An 18952-nucleotide genomic window follows, 5' to 3' on the forward strand; every position below is an offset into this window, starting at 1 on the left:
CTTTGCCAAAACCCGCATTGATCTGTTTCTGTTTTTGCGCAAACTTAAATTGCTGAAACTATCAGGCACATGCATCAAAAAGAGAGTTTGCGAGTCCTTATTTGCGAATTTTAAGGAATCGCAAATAAAGACTCGCAAAACACGATGCAACAAAAACATTGCGAGAATATTGCGAATCGCTAAAAATCGCTAAATAAATTGCGATTTCGGCATTTGCGAACTCGCTATTAGCGATTTCGCAATTAGCGAAATCGCTAATACCGAAGTCGCTTTTTGATGCATCCTGATGACATCACAACCAGGAAGTGAGCAGCACCAGCCTCATTTCCAGTGCACAGTGTCAGGGAGAGGAGGGAGCTGGCTCTGGGAGCAGAACAGGAGTGTGACAGAGACAGAAGAGAAACCTGTGATATCAAATGGAAGCCTCACAAACAGCAGAGGAGAGCCAAACAGGCAGGAAACGCAAAATTAAATTTGCAGAAAAAGAAATTGACACCCTCATTGAGGGAGTAGTCCACAGCCATGACAAGCTGTTTGGAAAGGCATCATTGAAAGTGGCAGAGCAGGAGAAAAGGAAAATCTGGCTCCGGATCCAAAACAGGGTCAATGCCATTGGGGTGACACACCGCACCATTGAAGAACTCAAAAAACGATGGTACGACTTGCGCAGTCGGGCTAAGGTGCGCATAGCTGACCGCCTGAAGGAGGCAAAGAAGACAGGAGGGGGAACACCAACAGACACTGGGAACACTCCCATGGAGGACTTGATTGAATCCACCATCCAGCCAGAAGCTGTTGTTGGTGTGACCCAGCTGGACACGTCCGGAGCAGCAAACACATCTGAAGGTAAGATGAATGTATGTTTTCTTAGTGTTACAAAATGTAAAGGTAGAACTCGACCACAGTACAGCCCAAGTGCAGACCCTGAACATCCAGTACACAATGCGTTCAGTAGGTGAGGGGCATTATGGGAGATGTAGTCAGGTCAAGCAGTTAAAATGTCAAATCTCAGAGTAACAACCCAAAAAAGCTTAATAGAGTATAAAATCATTTACAAAGGCAGATATTTATTACTGTGCAATTAATATCACAGACATGAAATAATACAGTGTTGCACTGTTTCACCTCACAGATGCGCAACGTGTAGAAGATGTGGATAGCGATTCCCCAGACATGCAGGACACCAGCGCAGGTGAACAGATGGACACACCTGTGGTGCAAATAAATCCCTCACGTCCAACAAAGTCACGCAGGGCTACTGTTCCATCCCTAGTCACCATGGAGTGTGAAGATGATGAGGCTGATGCAACACCAGGTGGCAGCCATGGCCAGACAACTTCCATCACAAAAACACAACCACAGGTCCCCAGAACTAATCACAGAGCCCGGCGTAGGAGAGGAAGAGCACTCAGGACACAGCAGGAGGAGCAACCAAGTGATGTCTGGGGTGGTCTTGAGGGACAGATGCTCCGTATGCAGCGCCTGCAGACAAAAAACACACGATTAGTACAATTGCAAGTTGGCAAGATGGCTAGCAACATAGCAGTACTGTCAGAAAGTGTGCAGCAACTGAGCAAGGTGATGCATGAGGGAAATGTATCCCAGAAGAGACAGCATCGTCAACTAATGGTGCAATTGAAAATGTTTGCTAAATCAAACAATAGATTGGCCACGACAACTGCACTGCTGGCGCGTAGGTCTGTGACCATGCAAACTGAAATGTGCCATTGGAGCGGCGATGTGGCTAAAGCACTGGACCAGGTCACCAATGCAGTTGATTTGCTAAATGCTTCCACAATTGCGGCCAACAATTCGACGCCCGAAGAGGGTAGTGAGGGTGGCTCAAGCCTAAGTAGTGTGGCTGTTCCAGTCCGCACTGCAGGAAGACGCAACACACGCAGCAGTACCCCCGCCGCTTCCAACATAACGGATGACAATGCTGGGTCTGACAGGCGTCTGGGTGTTCGTGGGAAAAAGCGCTAGACTGGCATGTACAAGTGCATTCCACTATGGTGACGTAACCATTTATTTGGATTTGACTTTTCACAGACTGACAAGTGAATTGACATTTGCAAACCACTTATGTCCATTGCACTGGTCAGATTACAAGTGTGCTTGAACACTCATGGCAATTTTATTTAATTAAAGAATACTTTGATAGCAATAGTCAGTTTCTGTGTCATCATTACTCACCTCAGAAATAATTTTGTGTGATGTCAAATCTTCTCCTACGCCCTTCTGCTGCGCCTGCCCCTTGTGCTGCATGGTGTTGTGGCACTTGCTGGTTCCCATCCTCCGAATCGCTGTCAGACACCTCGATGTCCATTCCTCCCCTTGTCGCTATGTTGTGCAGCATGGCACATGCCGCTACTATCTTGCAGCATTGTTCAGGGTTGTACTTCAGTGCTCCACCGGTCTTATGTAGACATCTGAATCGGCTCTTCAACAGCCCAAATGTGCGCTCTATGATGTTCCTTGTCGACATATGTGCTGCATTGTACCTCTGTTGATTGGCAGTTGTGGGATTGAGGTAAGGCGTCATTAGGTAATTACGCAAGGCGTATGCGCTGTCACCTACATGTAATGGAGCAAAGAGTCAGTGGCAGCTTCACATTGACATACGTACAATGACAGTGATAAACTATAACACATATTTACCAAGCAGATGTCCCTCTCCAAATTCTCCCCTGACAAGACGGGTGTGTATGCCACTTTGCCTGAAGATATAAGAGTCATGTGCACTCCCTGGAAATTGCGCAACAATGTCAGTGATAATGTTTTTGGCATTGCAAACGACCTGAATATTGAGGGAATGGTAACATTTCCTATTTCTATATATATATTCCTGTGTTGCAGGGGGACATATTGCAACGTGGGTGCAATCAATACAACCCAAAACATGTGGGAAACGAGCTATCTGGTAGAACTCCTGTTTGGTTTTTGCAAGGTCAAGCGCGGTGGTAGGGAACTTGATATGAGACCCGATCACGGCCATCATGGCATCAAGGAATGCTTTCAATATTCTTGAAAGTGCGCTTTGTGACACACCTCCCGCAACAGCAATGACCCCCTGAAAACTGCCTGACGCCAGAAGGTGTAGGCAACATAGGACCTGCACATGCGTTGGGATGGCATTGGTCCTACGTGTCTGTCGTTGCATTATGGGGTCCAATTCATTGATTAGATCATGGATCATTGCTGCATTGAGCCTATACTTGTCGTATATCTCATCCTCTTGCTGGCCTAGCAAAGTTATGCGGACTCTGAAGATGCGCTCATTCATTCGCCTCCGTCTCTGTGCGGCAGCCTGCAGCCTCATCCTCCTCGCCATCAGGTAAATCCCTGCCATTGTGAACAGTGCTGGCTCATTCTGGGTGTGTTTAAATGGGTTTCAGTTGGTTTTCACCTGTCTGTGATTTGCACTCATGATTACCACCTGGTTGTGATCCTTCTTATTTAGCGATCGCTAATTTGCGATTTTCATGGAAATCGCTATTTGCGATTTGTCATGCATACATTTAGCGAATCGTTGTTTGCGATTCGCTAATTGGGACACGCTAATACCGATTCGCTATTTGATTCGCAGAATGTTTTGCGATTCCTTATATTTGCGAAAAAATGGATTTTCGCAAATATACAGTTGATGCATTTCAACACTGACTTTTGCGATCGCAAACGGCCTATTTTTGCGATTCGCACCGTTTGCGATCGCAAAAAGGTTTGATGCATGTGCCTGTATATACCTTAAAACATAACAGAGGCCAAGCAAATGCCACACTAACAGATAATACCCCCACCCCCAGGGAAGCTGCTTTATCCGTGGGTTACATTGAGACCTTAGCAACTATGAGGGAATTTTAATTGGGAACCAGAGACTGGGAAACGGATCGTGACCTGCTAATCAGTATGGATAAGGAGGTCAGCAAAGGATCCAGAAATTATTTCAAACCCAGATCTAAATTCAACCCGATTACACTGCATGATGGAATAGATACATTCCAAGAGACAGTGCTACATGACTTATTGGATCTTTGGAAATAAGATGGCACTAATTTTGCAAGGAATCTAACCTCAGCACAAAGGAAAGGTTTGCAGTCTTTGAAACAGGCCACAAACTTTGTGATCAAGCCCTCTTACAAAGGGGGAAATGTGGTCCTTTGGGATATTAACAAGTACAGAATGGAGGCCAAGCGACAACTTGAATTCTCAGGGTGCTATCTGAGATCAAGCCTGGGGAGGTACAACAAAACTGTACAGGAATATCATAAAATGCTGCATGACTGGCGCAAGAATGACATGCTCAGTCAAAACGAGTTCCTGTGTCTTTTGGTGCGCAAACCAGTCACCTCAGTCTTTTATATGTTACCGAAGGTGCATAAACATCCCACAGACCCTCCAGGCAGGCCGATCATCTCAGCCAATCAAAGCCTCCTTGAAAATACTTCCGTCTATCTAGACTATTTTCTTTGTCCCTACGTCCTCAACCTACCGTCCTATTGAAGAGACACCATGGTCTTCCTGTCAAAGATACAGGAGATTCTGTGGAAAGACACCTACATACTGGCAACAATAGATGTTGTTACCCTATACACCTGTATTGAGCATGATCTGGGCCTGGAGGCTTGTAAATATTACTTAAGAGATAGACCAATCACCATGTACGACCACACTATGCTTTTGATGCGCATGCTACACTTCTGCCTACACAATAACTGTTTTTTGTTTGAGGATGACTGGTATGAACAGTACACTGGTACTGCCACAGGAAGTTGCTTCAAGCCTAGTTACGCCTGTGGACCCGCTACATCGACGATATTTTTCTGATTTGGGATGGTCCACAGGACGCCTTGGATGGGTTTATTCAAGGACTCTCAGTGAATAATTTAAATTCACCAGCAAAACCGACCATCACAGCATCGAGTTCCTAGACATTTTAGTGGAGGTTAAACTAGGGACACTACATACCAGTATGTACAGGAAGCCAACATCGAGCAACAGTATTTTACATGCACATAGCCATCACCCGACAGGTCTGAAGAATAGCATTCCGTATGGGGAGCTATTAAGAGCGAAACGAAACTGCAGCACGACTGATTCCTACGAGAAAGAAGCCAAGAACATGAGGGGTTGTTTTAGAAGAAGAGGCTATTCGGCCAAAACCATCAGAATAGTCACTGAAAAGCAGACAGCTGAAACAGAAACAGTTTACTCCTTCCAAAGAAGAGTGAAGGTGGCAAACATGAAGTGAGACTCATTACCACTTTTAACCATGCCTCACAAGAAATCCATCGAATAATACGCAAACATTGGCACATAGTCAGAAATGATGTAATCATTGGAAAACTGGTCAGCCCATCACCACATTATAATATACAGAAAGTGTCAGTCCTTAAAGGACTTGCTGGTACACAGTCACCTTTCCGTGAAAACTAAAACACACGGGACCTGGTTGAGGGAACTCCCAGGATTCCACAAGTGTGGGCGGTGCAAAGCATGCAACAACAGTACAAATGTGAAAACTTTTAACCTTCCTAATGGAAAATCAGGGAGGATTAATGTTTTTATAAACTGCAATACTGAGTTTGTTGTATCTGTCTTGATTTGCATTTGTGGTCTTCGCTATGTGGGGAGCACCATCTTCCCGGTCAAAAAACGTGTTCTAGAGCATGTGCGCACAATCAAAAACAGCAACGTGTCTCACACCATTGCTAAGCATTGTGATTTGGTTCACTCGGATGTCAAAGATATCAGCTCTAAAATCTCATATTTTGGCATTGACAGGGTTCCTGCATCAGCAAGAGGGGGAGATCGGGAACGTCATCTGCAACACCTGGAATCTGAATATATAGTGAAGCTGCAAAGTAAGACCCCGGAAGGCCTCAACCATGAGGAGGACCTCCATGTCCACTTAGGCTGAACTGAGAATAACCAGCGCCTCCTATTACTCCACAGTAATATGGTAGAGCCCCCCTCCATCTCCCCCCTTTCCTTCCCCCTTCTCTGTACCAGGAATTATTCACAATGTATCTAATGGCATTACCCATCCTTATCTCCCTCTCCCCTACTTGCTCCCCTGCCACTGGGCCACGCCAATTCACGCCATTTCACCTCCGCAGAAACTGATGCTAACCTTTGGTTTTTAGTGGTACCAGGAGTGGACTTAACCCAGTGCCTCATCCACTTGCACCTACTGTGGTATCAACAGGACATGCAATCACAGGCACTTGCCAGTCACTGCACAAACTTTCATTTATTAATTCATCTCTCGTGCCCCCAATGTAAACCTCGTGTTACAGAATTTAAATGGGGCATGCAATATACCTGAGCACAGAACGATAGAAGTGTTCAAGTCCACTCGGCGTTTTCATTTTTCAGAACTTTTTGTTTTGCGCATTGTCACTTATTGCCACAATGAAAAACTGTCTCCTTGCATATATTAGGAATTAACAGTGTTTATTTTAACTGTTTGAAATTATTTTCATACTTTGTTCAAATCAGATTGATAAAGTTTTGGCAAGTCTGTCTTTTAAACCACGTGGCAGGCTAGCAATATATGCAATGTGTTTTCTATGTTTATTAACTTGAAAAGACACTGCCACTTCCTGGTCTTTGTATGACTTATTGACAAAGACCGTGCTGTCCAAACGCGTTGAGTCATTAAATACGAACTCCTGAGAAAATTAAAACCTGTGTGTGACTTTTTCATGCGTCCTGACAGCGCGAGAAACACTTTCAAATATATATATATATATATTCAGTGAAAAAAACCATAGGTTTCACACATGTTATAGTTAGCTGGACATTTTACTCGTAAAAAACCATTGAAATTGCCCCGTTATAGTTAGTTCAGCTAACTATAACTCGCGCGCCCGCAATGCACTGCTGATGACGTCACATATTACATCACTCATGACATGGTCAGTGACATCACTCATGACATCACTGATGACATCTCAAATGACATCACTGATGACATCATCCTTGTGATAGAGTGGCAGACCTCCTCTCACCCTAATATAACCTTTGATACACACATACAAAAATAGAGACTAAAATTTACAAAAGAATGGACATACCAATAACAGTTACAACAACCTCTTCAGTAATTCTAAGATCCACATACACATCCATTCATTCACCAACAGTTCAATACAGTCACTCATACATGTACTCACTTATCATATGTACTCATACACCTATACATCCTGTTACACAATGCCACTTATCCATAGAGCTACTCACACACATAGTCACCCATGCTAATAAAGAATAAAACATACATTTACTTGCATATACAGTTATTCACACACCACCACACTTACTTCTACGGAAACTTACACATACTTAGTCTTTTAAACAATCACTTATAGAAACACATACTTATTCATACAGGAACTCTTCCAATGTCTCACTCTCACATATACTCACTTATTTACACCAATAGTCACATATACTAGTTTAAAACATATGTAGTTACTCATAAAGACACTATTGAGACAGTCATTCACTCACTAACACACCCATACACACACTCATCCACCCATGCAGTCCTGCACACATGCTCTGATCAACACATACAAACAGTGAGTCAATCATTCATGCACCTATGCACTACGTGATACCCCCCACCGAACCATGCAGACACTCAGACTGATACTCAAAAAACCAACTAATATCCTATATAGACACCCATGTAGATACTCACCAACCCATGCAGCCACTTATACACAAAGTGAGAGACTGATACAGATATTTATATATTTAAACATTACTCACTAAGCCATGTATTCACTATGATACACTTAATCAGTCAGTTACACAATCAATTTTTCAATAAGAAATCATCCATTTAGACAGTAATATACCCATTTATTCTTTCATCGACCTTGAGATATACATATATAAAACATATTTAATTTTCAGAAAAACACACATTCACTGGATGATGTCATCAGTGATGTCATTTGAGATGTCATCAGTGATGTCATGAGTGATGTCACTGACCATGTCATGAGTGATGTAATATGTGACGTCATCAGCAGTGCATTGCGGGCACGCGAGTTATAGTTAGCTGAACTAACTATAACGGGGCAATTTCAATGGTTTTTTACGAGTAAAATGTCCAGCTAACTATAACATGTGTGAAACCTATGGTTTTTTTCACTGAATTTCTAAGGTTTTTTAAATGCTAATTCCTAACTATAACGTGTGTGAAACCTATGGTTTTTTCACTGAATTTCTAAGGTTTTTTAAATGCTAAGTCCTAACTATAACGTGTGTGAAACCCATGGTTTTTTCAGTGAATTTGCAAGGTTTTTTAAATGCTAATTGTTTTTTTTTTCTTCTATTTTTTTTAACATATTTTTATTTTAATTTTCTTACCTTTTATAAAGACTATGGTTAAATTTTTAAAATTCTTTAATATGTTTTTTTTTAATATATTTTTTAAAATAAACGTAAAATTTATTTGCAGTACTTTTTTTTTTTTTTTTATTATTTTTTTAGTACGCGTACCGTAAGCTTCTGCACCAAAAAAAGGCTCCCCCTTTCCTTCTAATGCAACTGTGAAATCACCAGAGTAATACGCAATAAATCTCTGCCTGTAATTACTATTTCCACACAGAGTCATGTTTTCATATTAGTCACAAAACGAAATTTCTTTGCCAATTTGAAAGCACACTTACTGCTCTTTTTTTTTTGGCAAGTGAAAATCACTTTTACAGACCGACACATTATGAAACCACTTTTTGATTTTCTTAAATGCACATGTCCAAACTGCTTTTTCAGACCACCACCATGTGTAACCTGGGTGGCTGCCTACATTCCAGCAAGGGCAACCAGCCTTAGTGATGCTGAATGTATTTGCATTACTGAGTCCAACCTCAAACCCTTAAACTATTCTTTTTTTTTCCAGTACACCTTAATTTATCGTGAAAACATAGTCCATATTATTTTACATGTTCCTCACATTTAAATTTCTCCCAAAACAGAAAATAATAAACACAACTTCAACAAAAAGAATTGCTTTTCTATTATTCATTTCTTAATTTACCATATACATCCCCTCTCAAACTCTAAACTCACCTTTAAAATTAGTTAGTTGTGAAAGAAATGTGGCACTCAAACAGCAGATTATCAGAGCCAGGATCTCTGTTGTGTTCACCTCTCTCCTCTCAGCAGAACCAGATAATGGCAAACTTTCCCTCTATTTTTCCACACATATACATGTAAGTTTCAAATCTCAGTGCTTCCCCCTTTTTTTCAAATGTAATCACACATTTCTATTGGTTGAAAACCAACCCTTTTCCAAAAGTACCCTGCCCCCAACTTGACTTCTGCCTAGTACCCTTCCCCCAACTTGACTTCTGCCTGCTACCATAGCAACAGCTCATGGAACACTGCTGTGTGGAGTTAGGTCAGAAGTTCGCCACACAATGTTTCAATTCCACAGAGCAAGAGTGCTTGACTTTTCAAACCTAACAGCAAATCCATAGTACTGTTCTTTGGTTACACATTTTTTTGTACCAATACAAAACATGCTTCTATTAATTTACACATACAGCCTAGTTTTTATTCTAGAATGGTATGAAACAGCCAATCAGTTCTTTTTGTTTTGAAAAAAATATGTATGCCTCCATTTCCAAACTGTCTTTCTTTTCATATTGCCATTCTACTGAAAGACACCTCCTGAGTGCATCCAGTTCTCCTTTGAAGATGTTCACAGTGTGGATTGTAGGGCACAGCTATGTCTTCTGGAGTGAAAAGTATGCAGAGAAAACAGATATGGTGAGAGACCTTGCTTTGCCAAATGTAGACATTAAATGGATTGGTCAGAGAGGGTTAAAGTGGCACCAATTGATGCCATTGGTGAAATCCTTCATGCAAATCCAACACCCTGACCTCATAATAGTGCACTGTGGTGGCAATGACCTAGGCACTTTGACTGGGGTAGGTCTGGAAATGCTTATGAAGGACACCTTTACACAACTGTTTTCACTTTTCCCTAAAACTGCCTTTGTGTTTTCCAACATATGCCAAAGGCAAAAATGGAACTGGTCCAATCATTTCTGTCCGCAGATTGACAAAGCAAGAAAGCACGTCAACAAATCTGTTTCTGCTTTCCTCCGTGACTATGGTATGGGTGCCATTTACCACAACAACTTGCGTTATGACATGCAAGACATTTATAGAGGAGATGGTGTGCACTTCAATGATGAAGGGAACAGAGTCTTCCTTTTGAACCTTAGACTCTGCATCGGTACTTACTTGTAGGTACCACTAAAAAAATGACTTCATAAACACAACAGCTCTTTTTAGAGCTCCCTAATATCTAAACTCTTAATTCTGCATTTCATTTTTTTTTTTTTTTTTTTTTTTACCGTACGCTTACCGTACGCGTACCCCGTGATTTTTTTAAAAATCAATAAATGTTTTTTTTGTACTTTTCTGTCCTTCTTTGACCCCCTTACAAATGTTAGGGGGTCTGTAACTCTTCTCATTGCCCCCTTTTCTTGTTTTCACTCTTTTTTTTCAGAGTGAAATACACAAAATGGCGGCCGCCGCTTCCTGGTTTCGGCCGATTCGAATGTTTACTAAGATCTAAGGGCCAATCAGAATCTCGCTCGCGCACGCCATTTTTCTTCCGTACGCTTACCGTAAGCTCACCGTACGCGTACCCCGTGATTTTTTTAAAAAACAATAAATGTTTTTTTTGTACTTTACAGTCCTTCTTTGACCCCCTCACAAATGTAAGGGGGTCTGTAACTCTCCTCTTTGCCCCCTTTTCTTGTTTTCACTCTTTTTTTCAGAGTGAAATACACAAAATGGCGGCCGCCGCTTCCTGGTTTCGGCCGATTCGAATGTTTACTAAGATCTAAGAGCCAATCAGAATCGCGCTCGCGCACGCCACCGTACGCGTACGGTAAGCGTACGGTAAGCGTACCGTAAGCGGGCTCAGATATATATATTGATTTAAAGGCTATTTTCTCAGAATCTACTGAACAGATTTACACCAAACCTACAAAAGGCACTTCCTTGACCTAGGGACTACCTCTCTGCCAAATTTCGAGTAATTCTGTTCAGCCGTTCGGGCTGTAGCTCGTTCTAAAGGTCCTATGGAAAAATGCATGGGAAAAACGCGTTTTGGGACCCCCCTTTTATCTCAGCCCCCGCTTGACGGATCCCCCCGAGACTTTCAGGGTAGGAGCGGAGCGTAGCGCCCCACCTATTTTGAGAAATTCGCGAGGATTCGTCGACCGGCGCCAAAGTTATTCAAAATAGAATGTTGCGGATTTCCTATGGAAAAGGGGTCCTAACTATAACTACCTACTGGCGACCGCCAGTAGGTAATATATATATATATATATATATATATATATATATATATATATATATATATATACCTGAACAGGATAAAATAACCACAAAGAAGAGATGAAAGTGTGCATTGACATACAAGAGAGCATTATAGTGAATCCCAAGATGCAGAAATTCAAGCGCAACAAGAATGATTATAAGAGGGGGCAGATCTTCATGTTTGCTCGCAGGTTCAATACTATCAGGCGGCAGAGACTATCGGAGAGCAATAGACAAAGACAGGAAGAAAAACAAAATGAGTCCACAGTGGAGAAGTGTGGCTCAATGATTGGAGCGGCAGACCCTGATGCAGAGGTCTAGCCCGGGACCAGGGTTCAATTCCCCACCTCAGCGGGTCTTGGGCTCAAAAATTCCACGGACATGATAATTCTCGCCTCGGTGCCTATTCCAATCATGGAGTCCCACTCTGCAACTCTGGGCAATAGCTTGCTTAATCTCCACAACGGCCCCCACAACGCTAATGATGCCTGGCCTCCACCTTGGGGGTGCCCAGGAGTGGACGCCTCACAGGGAAAGCCAGGATGGGTTCCACAGCGATATTCGTACAAGCGCCTTGAGACCCTTGCGGGTGAGTAGTGCGCTATACAAGTATCAATTTACAATTTACATTTACACATCAGCAGCAAGCTATGTTGTCAGTTCGGAAGTTGAAACTTATCAAGATAAACCGGAGATGAGACGAGATGTGCTGTCTGTAGTAGACAAACTACATTTTTTACTCGCAGACAGACTCCAAAATTTAAGACCAGAAATGAAAAATCCAGTAAGAAAAACAGGAACAGAAAAAGGTACCACAACGAATGCTCCACAACAACAAAAATAAAAAACGCAAATTAAACCACAAGGATAAAGCCAGGGCCCGTCAATAGTGAATCTCTCAAACATCATTTTGAATGAACCAATAATTCAAATACTCAATTTAGGTTTTCATATTATCCAGAAAAACTCTTCAATTATTTGACAACCATGGTCAATTGTACGAATTCGTAAGGAAACTCAAGCTACAAAAATACCATGCCACGAAGTATGATGGAGATCACCGGCAGCAACGATGACAGAAACTAATTTAACAATATCAGACAGGCAAATCTTGTTGGATTTGAGATGATTAGAATTTAAGACAGAAAGATCAAGTGACAGTATTTCAGAGGAAGAGTTGATTTCCAACATGGGTGTACAAGTGTATGAAGAGGCAGTCAACCCATTTAAACCTCCTTCACAATTAATACCAAATGTACCTATGGACAATCTGGACATATTTTCAGATTTTATCACAGAAGAATTAAAAAAAACTACAAAGAGCCACACATGACAAAGGAACTAATCAGAACTCTAAAAGATGAGCCAATAATAAATTGGTGAAAAAGTTACAAAAAGACACCAATGTGGTGGTTCACAGTGCAGACAAAGGCGGCGATGTAGTTTTATGGCCCAGACAACAGTACATCGAAGAAGCAATGTTGCAATTAAATGACACCAATTGCTACATCAAAGTAAATACTCCGGAGGGGAAACGTGCACAAGACCTCTTTCTGAATAAACTTAAAGAGTGGCACAGCATGTTACTGCAATCACAAGATGAATGCAATTTTTTGAGAAATGGTCATCCGATCCCGAAAATACATAATAAATCCTACCAAACCACCTGGCCGCCCAATAATTTCTGCCAGAGGGAGTCTACTGTAAAGCACCTCGAAATATGTGGACTACAAGAATGTGTAAAAAATGTACCATCCTACATCCAGGATACAGGTGATTTTTTAAAATAGATTTTTGATATATCCTTGGAAAAAGACTATCTATTAATATCTATGGATGTACCGTCACTCTACACCAGCATTAGCCAAAAGGATGGCCTAAGGGCATTAGTACACTTTTTCGGGAAGAGAGCACTGGCTTTTCTGAACCATACCAACATTTTCTTAGAAATGGTCAAGACGTGTCTTGGAAACAACTATTTCTTGATTGAAAAACAAATGTACATACAAATAAGAGGTACGGCCATGGCACCCCCAGTTATGCTAATTTGCATATGGCTGGTGCACGGATTTGGAAGCACTCTGAGGATGGTGCTCCAAAATGTGTTCAAGACATCAATAACAATCAATTGAACCTTCCTTTCACAAGAACAATCAGCAATAAAAAGTAGTCTTTCTTGGTCTATTAATCTTTAAAAAAGGGAGACAAATTACACTCTAAAATATATAGAAAACCTACAGCCAGCAACATGGTACAACATGCCAACATTTTTCACCCAAACAGTTAAAAGGCTAGTAAACCTTATGGTGAGGCATTCAGACTGCAGAGAAATTGCAATGACGATTTAAAGTTCAAAAGAGCAGTAGAAGAAATGTCTGGGAGATTCAAAGAACGTGGGTATTCTGAAGAAGTAATTAATAGAGCAATACATAAGACAAGCAACCTCAAGCAAGAAATAGTACTATTCAAACCTAGCAAGACACAAGACACAAATCAGAAGAGTTCCAAGATGAGATTCATCACACACTTTAGCGCACAGCATGACACTATCCGCAAGTTGCTTAATAAATTCTGACATTTAGGGGCTGATTAGGATGGCGGGAGGACGACCCTAGCGGTGCTGGGACCTGCCGCCAGTGGTGCGGCGGTCCTGCACCTGCAATTAGGATGCCACCGTGGCGGTGGCATCCTCTATTCCCATCATTGTGGCGGGCGGTAATTATGGCACCAACAAGACACAATATACAACACTTTTAGAGCCTTGGACACACTAAATCAAAGAACATTAAATTGCAAAACTGATCATGGTATCTACATTCTGGAATGTCCATGTGGACTCCAGTACATAGGTAGCACCAAACTCCCTGAACACAAGTGCATATTGCAACACATAAGAGCCATAAAAAATCGCTCCTATGCAGTAGCTTCAAATTTTTTAACCACACACAATAATGAAGATAAACTCATGAGCTACTTTGTGATTGACAGGGTACCCAGTCAGAGGAGGTGATCGAGAAAGGATTTTCAAAAACCAGAATCTAGTTACATTTTGAGATTTAACAGCAAGGACCCAACAGGTTTAAACATGGATAAAGAATTGTATTGACATATGTGAAAAAAGTAAGAAGAAAAAAACAATATTGAGAACATCCTCCAACCAGTCACTAATTGCTTTTTATTTTAAATTTCTTGATTTATAGAAGATGTCAATCTCTCTCTTCTCAAAGGACTTTGTTTTTTTTCGGGTTTGCCACTCTATTATACTGAACTATCTTGTCACATCGTCATGAACAGCATTCATAGTTATCCTTTCTAATGTTCGGGATGATTTCAAATGAATTGCAAATTTGATTAAAAAAATTGCTCATGGTACAAGCCCACTGGGGCACAAGTACAAACAAAAAATTCAAAGAAGCAATTGAAGGATAACAATTAATTTCACATATGTAAATTAATTGTTAGATCGCTTTATAAGCTTGTGTGAGATTTTTTTAAATTTTCAGAATTTTTGTCATTTAAATTATTTTAAATTTGATTTGTCAGCAAAATGGATTTAATTTATGTAAATTTATGAATTTTGTTAACAAAAGTGTGCGCATAGAAAAGAACTTTCGAAAATTAAAAAAAAGCAATTCTAAACAAATGGTGATTACAAAGGTAATGGTAGAAAGCATACGTGTTGTACAGTATGGTTTCACTTTCAATTGTGGCACGCAATCACAAGATGTTGATAGACATTCTATGTACGTTAGTAATGGCGGCGCTAGCTATGTGACCAAGGCTTGTCTGTAAGCCAAAACGCATTAGGACAACAGAATAAAGAACTGATCTACAGCAAGAATTTGAGTGCAGTCTAACTGAAAATACAGTGTGGATGAATAGAGTGGATATATATTTATATATATATATAATTTTAATATCAAACTATTCTCTTTAACGTCATTTCCTATGTGATGTTATTTTACTTCACTAACTCCCTTATTTCTATGGGAGTGTGTTGCGCTTTCAGTGGCTGGCCAAGTGCGGTACTTGAATTACTCCAAGGCTGAGCTGGAGTACATTTCCACTTGTTTTGGTACCGTTTGAGCTGGATTATCTTTTAGAAATGAGTTTGTGAATAGCAATGATCTTACTCTTTGTTGGGTTTGTGTTAGTAATCCCATGTCCCTCTCTAAACCCTTTCTGAAATTTCCCTAAACCTTTTCCATTTAGTAGTGATATTTTAAATGTTTCCACTACTTCCCTGTTCCCTCTCACATTTACTACTAGAACATACACCTAAATGTAAGAGGATATGTGCCACTATGTCTGAGATCCCCACACATGAAATATAGGAGAGCTGGAGGTACCACAAAATGCAATTTGTAAATCAGTCCTTAGAGTGTGGTTAAAAAATATGATGGATATCTTCATTATTACATTATTGCCATCATAAACATAACAAAAGATCCAAATGTTATATTTAAGTTAAACACAATGTAAAAGGTCTATATTTCCTGCAGTAGACTATAATCACGCTTTTAATCTACTGATTTCACTAGAATGTTTCTATTTATTGTAATATGATACCCTGTAGACCCCAACCAAACACATTGTCCAACACCATCCTTCAAATAATACATTTCACTTTATTAAAAGGTTGCTGACTCCACAGTCTGGGGCCCCCTCAACAAACATTTCATCCATGTAATTAATATTAATAATACAAATAATAATAATAATAATAATGCCAACAATAATAATAATATTACTAATAATAAAAATAATAACAATAACGACAATGATAATTCACTATAGGACTGGCGGCTTAAACTACTTAACTTTTCCATCCAAAAACAAAAATATTCATCCAATATGGATCCAGAAAGGCTGGTTTCATGCAAATCCATATGAGGCGAAACAAAGGGGGGAGGGGTTAAAACATGTGGCTTTCCCAGTATTCAATTGCAGAGGAATCTTTGTTCTCTACTACAAAAAATGGTATAACAAAATTACAACATGGAAGTAGAGCTTTTCTCAAGGAAGTGCGTATGATTGAATTGGTATAATTCCTTTAAAAAAAATTGCATTACAATAAAGTGTCAGGTGGGTTTTAAAAGATAAAAAAGTGAAAGAAAAATGGATATCTAGACTGATAGTCTGTGGATGTTCTCGAAACTATGGTTTAGGAAAACTGCCTTTTCTCCATTGCCACCCCAGATTTAGTCTCTACATAGGGGTTGGGCAATGAGCCTGACGGTAGGCCATATATATGTATATATAGTGATATATTACACAGTGGCAGCCACCACTGTGCAATAATGGTTTTTCTGCACTTTCCATTGAAAAGGCATATTTCCATTTGCATATACTTTTTGGCCCATCAGTGAAGTTGGAGCATATTTGGCACTCGCTCAGATGGTCAGATAAGGTCCAGCATGCCAAATTTTATACAGTTTGGAAAAAAGTTAAGAGGGAGTGTCAAAAAAGATGTTGTCCCATTTTAAGTGCTCATAGAAAATGTTCTCACATGTACAGCAAAACCACTAAATGGATTTATACCAAACTTGACAAGAATATAGAACTTTCCTCAGAAAGTGTGCCTATGTTTGTGTAATTCCGTGCAGTTGTTTTTGAAATATTAACATTTAAAAAGGCTGCTGGATGGAGTTGAAAGGGTTAATACCTGTCTATATCTAGTCAGTTGACACGGTTTGATGACTATACATGAAATTTGTTAGACACCTAGGGCCTCATTTATGAGGTTTAGGCGCAGGGCAACGCCGCAAGTAATCTTGCGGCGCTGCCCTGCGTCAAAAGAAAAGGGCAGGAATGCACCTTATCTACAAGATATGGTGCATTCCTGAGCTTTTCCCTTGCACTGCTGCACAATGGGCTGCCATGCGCCAAGGCATGCACCCTTGCACCATGGTGCAAGGGTGCCTGAGTTGTGGGGCAGATTGATTTTGTGCAGGAAGGGACACCTCAGGCGATTTCCTCTTTCTATGTGTGCTGCAGAATGTAGCACACATAGAAAAAGGAAAAAACAAGAAGAAATGAAAACATTTCTCTTTGTTGCACCTTCCTAACGCCACCCATGGGGTGGTGTTCAATTCTGACGCATTCCCAGGTTTACAACTTCTCATAAATCTGGGAATGCTTCAGATTCCATGGGTGTGGCGTGGGAACACCCACAGCAACACCCATTGAATGTCCATTTCACACAGTGTTCTGCGTGAAAGGGGCACATATTTACAAGGCCATGAAAAGCCATGTAAAGGGGCATTACGCAGCCTAGTAAATATGACGTGGCACATTGCACCATCAGAAAGTTAAAAAAGTGAATTTCGGCGGCCCAAAAGTTCTACAAGGGACCTCATAAATTAGGCTGAAAGAATGGTGACATAACTCTTTGCTATTTTAAAATGTGTGCAGGATCCAGCCCACTCTGCGTCCGCCGAACCTGGCCCGAGCTTGAGTGGAAAAACACCACAAGGAGGTCCCCCCGGCAATCTTGACCTGAAATCCTGCAGCCCCTGACCTGCCTCAAGCCTCCTGACGACGCCTGCTGCCTCAATCCAGAGGACCCCCCCACCGCGACCAGAGCAGGTAAGAAAATCTGACGTCCCAAGGCATCCCTGCACCCGACGCCCCACGATCTTGTGTGCCCAACCCAGCGGTGCCTAACCAACCCTCTACATCCCAACTTACCCCTCGAAGTGGTGGTCACTCCTGGAAGATCCTCGTCCCCGAGCCTGCAGTGTTTCTTTGTTCCGGAGAATCTCCATTGAAATCAACAGGGCACCTGACCTCAAAACAGCACCCTGCACCCGGCCGCCCTAGTGCCGCTGAGGGCACCCCTTTGGTGCTAACTTTGTCCCCAGCTTGCCCTGAGCTTAACCCTAGGAGCTTTGCTCCCACAACCCTGTGGCCTGCTTGCCAGCAGCCACCAACCGGAGCCCCCCTATTCTCCATAGGATAACAGTGGGCCTCGACACTCTGCACCCGGCCACCCTAGTGCCACTGGGGGTGCAACAACAGTGCATCACTGACCCTGGGAGACCCCTGAATCTAACCCCAGGATCCTAACTGAAAAGACGGATTACCTACCTGGAAACCGATAACCTCTTTTTCCTCATAGAATAGCATTGACATTTTTTTTCTCCCAAAAAGTTTCTATGTCGACTTTTGAAAACTACAAATATTCCTTAAAAATCAGCCGAATAACCAAAACGCATTTTCTCAACTGTTTTCAGGAAATGTCCCAGTGCTGAATCTAGGTATCCAGCACTGAGTAAGAAAAAGTATTGTTAACATAACTTACCTGCTAAGTGAATTTCCTCCCATAGGATAACATTGGTGATTCTATGTGAAAAAGTTTCTGCCAACTTTTGAAATGCAATAATATTCTTTAAAAATCGTACCTCTAACTAAAACGCATTTACTCTCCTGTTTTCAGGAAATGTCCCAGGGCTGAATCTAGGACCCAGCCCTGTGTTAGTAAAAGTAATCTGAAAAGTAATTAACTGCATTTTACTTAAAAAGCCCATTCATTCAAATGTACTATACCTGCAATGTGTTGCAAACTGCTTACTTAACCACATCGATGCTCAGGACG

The 18952-nt window shown here is 41.2% G+C and overlaps 1 protein-coding gene and 1 long non-coding RNA gene across 2 annotated transcripts in view; one reads left to right on the forward strand and one right to left on the reverse strand.

Moving 5' to 3' along the window:
• LOC146855025 (uncharacterized) overlaps positions 1–18952 on the forward strand; it is a 153590-nt gene that overhangs the window by 17353 nt on the left and 117285 nt on the right. The gene's annotated exons all lie outside the window — the stretch shown is intronic.
• Positions 1048–3620, reverse strand: LOC146855026 (uncharacterized). The gene is made up of 2 exons (XR_014980777.1): positions 2194–3620; positions 1048–1482 (listed from the first exon to the last, which is right to left on the reverse strand). It is a non-coding gene; the product is annotated as an uncharacterized LOC146855026 (long non-coding RNA).

This window comes from Triturus cristatus, chromosome 4_1 (genome assembly GCF_964204655.1).
Source record: "Triturus cristatus chromosome 4_1, aTriCri1.1, whole genome shotgun sequence".
Lineage (NCBI taxonomy): Eukaryota > Metazoa > Chordata > Amphibia > Caudata > Salamandridae > Triturus > Triturus cristatus.